Below are 13,219 nucleotides of genomic sequence, written 5' to 3' on the forward strand. Positions count from 1 at the left end.
TTGTCTTTCAATAAACTGAGAAACATCTCTGAACAGCTGTGTCTGTTGCCCCTTTTCCACCAAAGCAGTTCCAGGGCTGGTTCGGGGCCAGTGCTTAGTTTGGAACCGGGTTTTCTGTTTCCACTGACAAAGAACTGGCTCTGGGGCCAGAAAAACCGGTTCCAGGCTAGCACCAACTCTCTGCTGGGCCAGAGGAAAGAACCACTTACGTCAGCAGGGGGGTGGAGTTGTTAAGACCAACAACAATAACAAGACCGCAAAAGATTGCCATTTTTAAGCGACGAGAGGCAGCAGCTGTACAAATGCGAAGTCATCCATTATTATTATTATTATTTTTTTTTTATTATTATTGTTGTTGTTGCTGCTGCTTCTTCCGTGTTGTTTTTGCTTCGATATTCGCGCCAAGGTTTATGCAAACGTAGCGACGTAACTGACGTATACAGCGACGTAATGACGTGGCTTCCCTTAGCACCGCGAGCTATGGAAAAGCAAACTGGTTCTCAGCTGGCTCGCAAGTTGAATGAGTTGTGAACCAGCACCAGCACTGGCCTCAAACCAGCCCTGGAACTGATTTGGTGGAAAAGGGGTATGTGTCAGTGAATGTTGCTCCTGGATCCATGAGGCAGAATCTCCTAGGTGGCAGAGGACGACATTCCTAGATCATACTTTGTCCATTCAACTTTCTTCATTACGGACAGATCAAAACCTATCAAGGTGGCATCTGATGGTGGTTTTGGAGACTTGGAAACACCAAGATTTTATTTTTTCTTGTAATTCACCAACAGTGATCATTGGGGATCCCCCCCCCCCACTATCCTCCTCACTGTATGCGAGGAGGATAGTAAGAAACTTGGGTCCTCTTCCAGACAAGTTTGTAACAGTTCCAGTTGGTGTAGTAGAAATGGACATTTTCAGGTGAGTAGCTTTTTTTTTTTTTTTTAATAACCATTCCCTGACTTATGAAGGTCAACACACTTCTCCATCATTTGGTTTGCGTGTTCTCTTATCTTTCCCATGTTGATGGATGACTAAGGGAATTTGACTTCTGTGTCACCTCATATTTGTTCCTTAGCTAATCAGGAAGTCATGGATTACAGCTTGAAAGTTCCTACACACTCCAATCAACTCAAACATGTCCAGTTCAAATAGTAAACATGCTTGAGTTACATTGTGTTCACTATAATTTCCAGTGGTGCCAATAATCGTGTATTTGTTGAAAATAATTATTTCTTGATGAGGGATTTGTTTTTCTCTGAATAAATGAATTTCAATTCAAGGTTGGATTTTTCTCTTTTTTTTTCCAGGGGGAGATGAATCGACTTCACCAAAAGGTGTATTTTTTCTAACCCTTTTCTACTAATCTTTACAAGGGGTGTCAATAATCACGGAGGGTACTGTACATACAAACATACTTGTCCATACATACAAAGAAACTAAGAGACAAATGTAAAAGTAAAGCAAAGCCAAAATCTAGTGGAAAGCCTTCCCAGAAGAGTGGAAGTTGGTGTAACAGCAAAGGAAACCAAATCTGGAATGGAATGTTCAGCAAGCTTATATGGAGGGGGGTTTTAAAGGTCAGGTGTCCACAAACTTTTGGCAATATAGTGTACCTCCCAAAGAGGCCATGCCTAAGTCTTAATGCCTATTAATTGCGTCAATGGTTCCCAACCCTGTTCCTGAAGTACCCAATGTCCTGCACATTTTAGTGTTTTTGCTGCTTCCAACACACCTGATTAGTTAAATCATGTAATTATCAGACCTTCCTAGTCAAACTGTGTGTAAGTGCAGTGAAAACACTAGTGAGAATGAGTGTTTTAAATCTAACGTGGATAGTACAGAAAGTCAGTGGAGGGAACACAGCAATTTGGTGAAGTAGGCGAACATTGGGGCGGCACGGTGGTGTAGTGGTTAGCGCTGTCACCTCACAGCAAGAAGGTCCTGGGTTCGAGCCCCGTGGCCGGCGAGGGCCTTTCTGTGTGGAGTTTGCATGTTCTCCCCGTGTCCGCGTGGGTTTCCTCCGGGTGCTCCGGTTTCCCCCACAGTCCAAAGACATGCAGGTTAGGTTAACTGGTGACTCTAAATTGACTGTAGGTGTGAATGTGAGTGTGAATGGTTGTCTGTGTCTATGTGTCAGCCCTGTGATGACCTGGCGACTTGTCCAGGGTGTACCCCGCCTTTCGCCCGTAGTCAGCTGGGATAGGCTCCAGCTTGCCTGCGACCCTGTAGAAGGATAAAGCGGCTAGAGATAATGAGATGAGAATGAGATGAGATGAGGCGAACATTGGAAAATTGAAAACACACCATGCATTCACCAAACACCATGTATAGATGACTTGCAACCATGTGATCAAAACGTGCTACGTCATGAGCGTCTGCCATGATGGTGGATATACAAAGCAACTAGGATAGTGGCCGCTGAAAGCGTGTCTGTAAACAATGCTGAAATTTCTCAGTATTACCATGATTTGAATGGTCAAGTGAAGATTCAATACAAAGAGAGGATAGATATGTGAGGTTTTGACCCATATTATTTTAAAAAGTCTGACTTTTCTGAAGATAAGATGCTTCTATCGACCATCGAGTACCCAGATATCGCATTCTACAGTATATGGTTCGGCTGCCGAAGAATCAAGTCCAACCTTGGATGAAACATAGCCCATGTTCTGACTGGGTGCCCAGTCTGGATTGTTTCTATCGTATAATTTTGCTGGCGCTCCTAGAAGCGAAATGGTAATATACGTGTTAAAATTATAACAACGATCAAGTGAACCATGACAAGAGAACGCTCATTTTATAGCAAAATTCTAGCAACACGAAATAAAATTCTTCCATGATATTATCGAGAAAGCTTTTGAATCTCACCTGAGATAAAATGATCACTGCAAAAACAAGCTGTTTTGGTTTTAGTTTCTGCTAGATCAGCCCTGCCGATGTTGTTCAGCCGTGCTCGTCTCCTCTCCATACTAAGCCTCAGAGTGTCCTCGCCCTCTTTCCGAATCACGTACGGAATTCTAAAAAATCGGAACGTGCCACGGTCACGAGTACTGTTGTGACCACGACCATATACAGCACAAAGATATAGCATCGCTAAAGGAACACTTAAAGCAGTGGAAAAACAAAGAGAGTTGCGCACACATGACTATGTTTTGTATGGAATGTCACTTGACCCCGCATTTGTATCTCCACCAACATGGCCAACATCTGGGTTTCTATTTTGCTTTGACGTCACTTGCAAGCTGAGGATTTATTATTGCCTCTGTTTACATTTACTGTCCACTAGAAGAAGTTAAGTGTCTGTTGATGTCAGGCCTGCAGGTAACAGCCAACTCTTAACTTGACACAATTCTTCCCTTATAAAAGTGCAGAAATCGGGGGAGTCCTAAAAGTTTACTCCAGGTTCATGTATTATCATTGCAGAGAGACCTGCCAAGTCTATCACACACACCTACGCATCCGCTCCCCTGAACGCCAGTGTTAAATCAAAGCACAAACACAGCCCTTGTTGTTGATGAACCGGGGCCCACTGTCCTCGTGCTAGTTCCCTTGTGTCTAATCACTTTGCTGTCCAGGAGACATGGCTGCCTTTATATGCATGCCTAATGCCTCATCATTCTATAATGCACACTCATACTTACTTAGTGCTTAAAGGAGATACGCAGAACCTTTATTTTTAAATACATTTCTGAGTGGATAGTATCTCCATCCTTGACTCTTGTATGCTGCATAAATGGGAATAAAAAATATATATTTTTGAGAGTTAAAATCAACCACAAAGTTGGCATTTGAGCTGCACCGCTGAGCCAGCCAGCCCTGAGTGCATGATATCACAGCGGGAACCGGTTTTAAGGCCGAGGCTTTTGAAAGCTAAAGACCAAAGTCATATAAATAAAAACTTATGGTGAAAGTAAGAAATTCCGTTACCGACTTGCTCAACTAAGACTGATTTGACTTCATTGATTGTGGGTTGACTCTCATTAAAACAGGATAGGTGTTATAACTTATGCAACATACATGTACATGCATGCATTTTCACTGATAAAACGTAAAAGGCTCATTAAATAATCAGATGAACTGAGACAATCACATTCTGAAGCAAATTAAATAATCTTATACTGTTAACTTAAACACACAATACGGTACGAGTTATGTGTATTCATCTAAATGCAGGTAAACAACGTGTTGTTTTTGTTGTTTTATATCCAAATGTGAGTCGGAGCTTACCCGTCTGTGTTCTTGCTTCTTGAAGGCCGATCTTATGGCTGATTGTTTTGAAACAATCCGACTTTCAGTTGTTCGTTCAGTTCTCTGTTCATTCACTTCTACCACGTAAGGGCGAGATGGCAGCAATATCCAGTTTAGAAATCAGATGGCTGCTCCACTCATTCACTGTTTTCTTCATACTGAGTACTCCGCCATTACTGCTCAGCTCAGGCAATTACTAAAACCCGGGATGGAACGGGACGTCACCAGTTTTAGCAACAATCATGGGGAGGTCACCGCCTGAGCGATATGTCCCATCCCATTCCATCCCGGGTTTTACCAACAACCCTCGGCTCACTCGGGGAGAACTGGTGCAACTGAACTTTCCTTTTTAAAAAAATAAGTAAATAAAATAAATACTTTTCTTTTCTTGTTTTCTTTTTCTTTATTTGTTGGTACTGCACCCTCTTTCAATACGGGCTTATAGCCAACACTCCTCAACAGATCAGAGGTTTCGTACGAGTCTTCAGTAAAATGTGCAGAGCATATCATAGCCGCCCAATGTGCCCATGAACTTCTCGCAAAATGCATCCAAATCTTTGCAGTTTGAACATTCTTGGGCCATGAATGCAACATAAATCCACCTTCTGTCATGTTGCTGCACCAGCCAGCAACACATCTACATGGCAAGGTGATAAATTAGCTCAAAATGGAGGATCGGAGTTGCAGTCAGCTCTGTGTTTTAGTATAGCGGAAATGGCGATGAGACCGATAGACTTCCTGTTGTGACGTTACAGACGTCAAGGTCATTCACTCAGACCGCTACCTATATAAATCACTTTAATCATAAAAATTACTATATTGGAATTATTGTTAATGCTTAAAACTATTCCTGTGCCATTCTTGAGGTCTCAAGGCATTTATAAACGAAAGTGAGGCCATGGCTCTGCGTATATGCTTTAAGTTTTTTTAGACCAGTGTTGTAGTCGAGTCACTAAACCTTGAGTCCAAGTCCAGCCTTGAGTCCCCAGTGTTCAAGTCCAAGTCATGAAAAAAAAATTCAACTCAAGTCCACTATTGATCTGAGTCAAGTCCAAGAACAAGACTCCAACTGCATCATTTGACGGTGGCTGTTTCAGCGCCATTAACATTAGTTTGTTCCTGAACATGATGTATGAACAGGTGAATGTGCTTCTCTTTATCAGGGAGTGTGAAGTATTCTGTCAGAGATGGTTGGGAGACGGATGTAAGTGCAGAAGGTGTGTTTATTAATACAAGTGAAGACGGTAAACAATCCAGAATGGCGGGCAAAATCATAAAACAGTGAAAAAAGCCAATAGGTCGAGCGAGGAACAAACAGGCTATCGTAGACTTGGCAGAATCAAAGACGAGAAACAGGAAATCAGGGATCAGGAACCCAAACAAAGAAGTAAGGCTTGGTAATGTGTCCGCAATGCAACTCAATACTTCGCAAAGTAAGTGTGTTTTCAGAGTTTTTATATAGGTGCACTGATTGCGCCTTAATCCTGTGCAGGCGCGAGAGTCCGCTTGGTGCATGCACTGTCCAGATTGTGCCCGAGAGTCTATCTGATGCACGCGCCAAGGTGCAAAGGTGTGACACTCTTGCACAAAATTAGTACAAAAATTAATGTAGATACACTACCGTTCAAAAGTTTGGGGTCACCCAGACAATTTTGTGTTTTCCATGAAAAGTCACACTTTTATTTACCACCATAAGTTGTAAAATGAATAGAAAATATAGTCAAGACATTTTTCTGGCCATTTTGAGCATTTAATCGACCCCACAAATGTGATGCTCCAGAAACTCAATCTGCTCAAAGGAAGGTCAGTTTTATAGCTTCTCTAAAGAGCTCAACTGTTTTCAGCTGTGCTAACATGATTGTACAAGGGTTTTCTAATCATCCATTAGCCTTCTGAGGCAATGAGCAAACACATTGTACCATTAGAACACTGGAGTGATAGTTGCTGGAAATGGGCCTCTATACACCTATGGAGATATTGCACCAAAAACCAGACATTTGCAGCTAGAATAGTCATTTAGCACATTAGCAATGTATAGAGTGGATTTCTGATTAGTTTAAAGTGATCTTCATTGAAAAAAACAGTGCTTTTCTTTCAAAAATAAGGACATTTCAAAGTGACCCCAAACTTTTGAACGGTAGTGTATAAATATCTTACGCCAAATTATTATGGCATGTTACAAAAAATAAAGAAAAAATCAGAGTCCTCGTCTCCAATTTATGAGTTCAAATGCAGTTAATGTACGAGTCCAAGTCCAAGTCATCAGCGCTCAAGTCCAAATCGAGTCACGAGTCCTTAAAATTAGAGCACGAGTCGGACTCGGACTCAAGTACTACAAGCCTGTTTCAGACATCTGCTTTCTGTTAGTTTGCATTCACAAACTGTTGGGAAGCCATGGCCTATTGGTTAGAGGAGCAGCTTTGGAATCAAATGGTTGCTGGTTTGATTCCCTGGACTAGCAGGAATAGCTGAAGTGCCCTTGAGCAAAGCACCTAACCCCAGGCTGCTCCTAATATGTTGTATGTCGCTTTGGATAAGAACATCTGATTAATGTAATGTTGGCAGAAATTTCCATCTTATGGGTAAATCACTGATTTTAGAAAAAGAAACTAGTTTGGTGGTTAATTCAGAATTGAAATCATGTGCATTGATGCAGTAAGTTCTGTACAATTGTGTTTCAGAATGAAAACTGATTTGTATTGTAGCTTATTGCTTTGACGTGTGAAATATGCAAAGGCATCCCCTTTATAACCAAACTGGGGGGACAATATAATGTTACTGCCTTGTCTAAGCTTAAATTATTCAGCTCCCCTTTGCCATGCAACTTTTATTTCCTTTATCACAGTGAAGCGCTAAAACACTTTGTTGTTTTCTCCGCATGCTCCTTATTCATGGGAAACTTTCACTGAAACTTTAAATTAATTATGAATACAAAAGTATATTTAGCTGCTCTCTGAGAATGCTCTGAATCGTAACTCTGTCCTTGCTCTGCTGCCTTGTCACTATCAAAATGAAACAGAAATTTTAAACATGCTGAGAGGGAGCGGGAAGACGTTCTCGGTGTCTTTTTAACATTTCGCTGCAATGAGCAGCTCATAGAACAAAGGTTATTCAAATTGCTTTGTTTTCACAGGGATATTTTAGTGTGTATTAATGTATTTTCCCTCCGGATGGTTCTTTTGGTCTCTCACACATACCGAGATTCTGTACAATACTATTATTTTCTCTTTTTTCTCAGTTGTATGGCATGATCAGGTGTCAGAGTGCAGTCCGAAGGGACAAGCGGTGTGATGCATTTTTAATTGAGAACAGGATGAGACTAGTGCACTCATATGTCTCTTCTGTCTCAAAAGCTGACTGTCAACTGGAGTGACTCGGAAATCCCTCGCTATCACGAAGAAAACAAAGTGGCATACACCAATCGCTATACTCTAGGATGTACGTCTGCACAATCAAACTAAACCTCTTTGATGGATGTATAGGTGATGGATGCTCACCAACCAACATTAAATGTTGTGCCTTCTATGCCAGGCATCTACTGTTGGATCAAGCATCTGATTTATTTCACCAATAAACCAGCCAATAATTCCTTTCTTTCCCTACAAATGGCCAATCGTTGACTTGTTTCTCACACCACACCTCGCGATTACTACCTGCTTCAAACTAAATTCTTTTAACTCTTTAAAGTCGTATCAAAAGATACAAATCCATTAACTTTTATTTATCACTTCAGCTCTTAGCATCGTCAATGAAATGTTGTTTTCCTGCTCAAAACTAATGCACTGGAAGAGAGGTGAGCCAATTAGATTATAACTGGAATATCCTGAAGGTTGTGGCCAGAAAAGTCTGAAAAATAATTGAAAAGTGATGTTCAAAGATAAAAAGCTGTACATTTCTGTGCACACTGTATGGAAAATCAACATCTCTCTCTCTCTGTCTCGGCCACATTAATAGGAACTTGTTATTGATTCTAAGATTCCTGTTCTTGGCTGCAGGACTGGAACCCAGTGTGGTTTTCTGCTGTTGCATGCTGAGATGCTTTTCTGCTCACCACGTTTGTAAAGAGTTCCTATGAGTTGTTATATCCTTCCTGGCAGAAAAAAAAAAAGCTCAAACCAATCTGCCCATTTTCCTCTGACCTCTCTTATCAACAAGGCGTTTGTTTCCACCCACAGAACTGCCGCTCACTCACTCAGTCACTCAAAGGTTTTTTTTGTTTTGTTTTCGCACCATTCTGTCTGTGTAAACTCTAGAGACTGTTATGTGTGAAAACCTCAGGAGATCAGCCGTTTCTGAAACACTCAAACTAGTCCATCTGGCTCAAACCAACACCCATGCCACAGTGAAAGAAAGTCAAACTTTGAGATGACAAATTTTCCCATTCTGATGTTTGAAGCTCTTGATTTGTATCTGCATGATTTGATGCATTGTGCTGCTGTCAAGGGATCGGCTGATTAGAGAACTGCAGAAAACAGCAGGTGGATGGGTGTATCTATCAAATAAAGTGGCCAGTGAGTGTATATATATATATATATATATATATATATATATATATATATATATATATATATATGAGTGATTCCACGCTTATGGGTACTGAAATGGGGACATGAACTTATTCACCTAAAACCATTTCTTTTTTTACCATCAGGTCACAAAACATGTAATCTTTAATGAATGATATGTTAAAAGATAACTTTAATTTTCTGAGATGTAATAAAAACATATTTATATGCCAAAGTCAAGCCTATGAGTTCCAAAATGATGTCTGTTACATTACTTCTGTTACGATTGTCCATCTCGCGTCTGTTACAAATTAATTACAATCTAGCTCTATACCATGTTAATCTTATTGAAAGAAGGTGTATGTTTATTCTACTACACATGTTTATTAATTATATTTGCTAAAACATCACCTTCCTATGTTTCAAAAAGTAATTCTACATTGTTAAAATTGAGAATATATATGTCCACAACACTTCTGTTACGTTCTGACTTTGGCATATAAATATGTTTTTATTACATCTCAGAAAATTAAAGTTATCTTTTAACATATCATTCATTAAAGATTACATGTTTTGTGACCTGATGGTAAAAAAAAAAAAGAAATGGTTTTAGGTGAATTTTTAAAAATAAGTTCATGTCCCCATTTCAGTACCCATAAGCGTGGAATCACTCATATATATCCATCCATCCATTATCTCTAGCCGCTTTATCCTGTTCTACAGGGTTGCAGGTAAGCTGGAGCCTATCCCAGCTGACTACGGGCGAAAGGCGGGGTACACCCTGGACAAGTCGCCAGGTCATCACAGGGCTGACACATAGACACAGACAACCATTCACACTCACATTCACACCTACGGTCAATTTAGAGTCACCAGTTAACCTAACCTGCATGTCTTTGGACTGTGGGGGAAACCGGAGCACCCGGAGGAAACCCATGCGGACACGGGGAGAACATGCAAACTCCGCACAGAAAGGCCCTCGCCGGCCACGGGGCTCGAACCCAGAACCTTCTTGCTGTGAGGCGACAGTGCTAACCACTACACCATCATATAACCTTTGTAGCCCATTAGTGTTATTCATGTTAATGTTCGGGCGGCACGGTGGTGTAGTGGTTAGCGCTGTCGCCTCACAGCAAGAAGGTCCTGGGTTCGAGCCCCGGGGCCGGCGAGGGCCTTTCTGTGTGGAGTTTGCATGTTCTCCCCGTGTCTGCGTGGGTTTCCTCCGGGTGCTCCGGTTTCCCCCACAGTCCAAAGACATGCAGGTTAGGTTAACTGGTGACTCTAAATTGACCGTAGGTGTGAATGGTTGTCTGTGTCTATGTGTCAGCCCTGTGATGACCTGGCGACTTGTCCAGGGTGTACCCCGCCTTTCGCCCGTAGTCAGCTGGGATAGGCTCCAGCTTGCCTGCGACCCTGTAGAAGGATAAAGCGGCTTGAGATAATGAGATGAGATGTTAATGTTCCTACAACATTGGAGAAATGTGCAAAAAAAAAAAAAAACATTCTCAACATACCAAGAAATCTCACATCCCCCAAAAAGGCTTGACAAGCTTAACAGTGAACAGAGCCATAACGTTCAGAATTATATCGTATCACCTAAAAATCATCAGCTAGGATATTTCTGTACGCTTTCCATATCTGTGCATTTAAATCTCTAAGACAAGCTGCCTTTCCAGCCCAAGACAGCTTCAAATAATTAGCCTACAGAAATGTTGAGGTCTCGTTCTTCAGCAAGGAGCGACTTGAAAGTGCAGCGCATGAATCATGTATAGCTTCATTTAAAACTGCTTTGTAGACAAACACACTTGCAAAGTCAGCTCGTGAAGGAGATGCAAATCCTGTTCTCCAGCCCTGAGCCCAGTTTTAATGTGCTCAAATTAACAAGGACAGGTTCTTTTAAATAGCCCTTTAAGTGTCACTCAGGTAGGGTTGTTGAGGGTCAGGGTTTTATTTATTTATTTATATACATCCATGTATTTTTGCTACTTGTTTTTTTCACCTTGGCCTTATTTTTAGTCATCCTGAAAAAAAATAAATGCAACATAGAATGATGGAGAATGTTTAAAGATTGAGGGCACTCAAGCAGCCATTAAATTTGACTCAGGGGAATATTAGCCAGTAAAATGGGACACAGCCATGATGTGTGGTCAAATGGCTTTTCCTTGTTCCTGTGTACTTCTACATCAGAATACAAGTACTTTTTTTTTTATTATTTTTGAAAGACCATGAATCTCTTTCTTTCTTCACACACACACACACACACACACACACACACACACACACACACACACACTATACCACTCGCTGTGTGGCCCACCTGCTAGTAAATACAGAATTTAGTGATGTATAATAAGTATAATCGATGAATGATGGTTGAACGGTCAGGGTTTCTGGATTTTCTGAGGTGCTCAGTGTGCAGATGGCAGCTCGGGGAACAGGGGAATTTAGAAAGGAGTGGATTGTTGCACACCACAGGATCTGTTTTTGTGCTTATAGCAAATGCCCAGACTGAGAGCACTTTTCCAGGTAAGCAATTCTGTTGCCTCAGATGAAGTCAGTCATTTTGTTTCATAGCGCATTACATTAATCTTGCTAAACAACTTATAATACGGCTTTGCCGATTTGCCAAATTGGGGTTTTACGTTAAAAATGCTTTACATTTCAAAAAAGACGTCATTTGTGCAGTCACGTAAATTTGCTTTATTGACAACTTGCGTTTCTGGACACAAGACGTTCATGTATTGTATATTGCAAATTGTGTGCAGGCTTGGGGATTTTTTTGTTTTGTTTTGTTTTTGTTTTGTTTTGTTTTCCCCCTTTGACTTCATACTCGTACTGGTATGGGTGAGAAAAAAACATATATAATTTATATACAGAATACTTATTACTTATTAGTAATCATATACGGTATGTGGGCGGCACGGTGGTGTAGTGGTTAGCGCTGTCGCCTCACAGCAAGAAGGTCCGGGTTCGAGCCCTGTGGCCGGCGAGGGCCTTTCCGTGTGGAGTTTGCATGTTCTCCCCGTGTCCGCGTGGGTTTCCTCCGGGTGCTCCGGTTTCCTCCACAGTCCAAAGACATGCAGGTTAGGTTAACTGGTGACTCTAAATTGACCGTAGGTGTGAATGTGAGTGTGAATGGTTGTCTGTGTCTATGTATCAGCCCTGTGATGACCTGGCGACTTGTCCAGGGTGTACCCCGCCTTTCACCCGTAGTCAGCTGGGATAGGCTCCAGCTTGCCTGTGACCCTGTAGAACAGGATAAAGCGGCTAGAGATAATGAGATGAGATATACGGTATGTCAGCTAGTCTTAACAATATACAACATGACAGGGCAGAAATGAAGAAACTGGTCACATGAAACTACGGAAAAAAAACTGCCAATGTGTGATTTTAATATGCCATATACAGCACTGTGCAAAAGTCTGAGGTGCCCTGTTTTGTTTTTTCATACAAACTTTGTGATACAGTAGATTTCTATTTTATGATGAACATTATCAAGTCAGTACAAAAACATTTTAGAGTTCCAAATGTTAATTTTCCAGCACAAGCCTTTATTTGTCACATGCACACTCAAGCACAGTGAAATTTTTACTCTATATTTAACCCAGCTGAAGCAGTGAACACACACACACAAGTGAGCAATGAGCACACACACACCCAGAGCAGTGGGCACCTATGCTACAGCGCCCGGGGAGCAGTTGGGGGTTCGATGCCTCACTCAAGGGCACTTCAGCCCAAGGCCGCCCCATGTTAACCTAACCTGCATGTCTTTGGACTGTGGGGGAAACCGGAACACCCGGAGGAAACCCACGCAGATACGGGGAGAACATGCAAACTCCACACAGAAAGGCTCTCGTCGGCCACTGGACTCGAACCCAGAACCGTCTTTCTGTGAGGCAACAGTGCTAACCACTACACCACTATGCCGCCCTTATTTAATTAAAATTAAATGTTACAGAAAAAAAGTTTGTATCTGAGCAGCATATTACACAAGAGAGCACTTTTCAGATTAAAAAAGAAAACATAACGAAGGCTGCTGGGTTTTGGTGCAAAATGAAGAAGCGAGTGTGACGGTCAAAGTGTCCAGAAGAACTGTGGCTGGTTCTGGAAGAGGCTCAGTAAAACCTACAGATCATTTCCGCATAAAGCTGCACTCACTGGACCTGAGATGACTATTTTTTTAAAGCAAAGGGTCGTCTCACACCAAATATTGACTTTCTTTCATTTATTTTGAGTTACTGCTGTTTATAGTATTTTTTTTTTTCTGTTGAGGCATTTTTTTAAGCCATTTTTGGTCTACAGCATTTCTTTATATGTGCCTAAGACTTTTGTACAGCACTATATATATATATATATATATATATATATATATATATATATATATATATATATATATATATATATATATATATTAGTGATATGAGTGATTCCATGCTTATGGGTACTGAAATGGGGACATGAACTTATTCACC

Source organism: Neoarius graeffei, chromosome 14 (genome assembly GCF_027579695.1).
Source record: "Neoarius graeffei isolate fNeoGra1 chromosome 14, fNeoGra1.pri, whole genome shotgun sequence".
Classification (NCBI taxonomy): domain Eukaryota; kingdom Metazoa; phylum Chordata; class Actinopteri; order Siluriformes; family Ariidae; genus Neoarius; species Neoarius graeffei.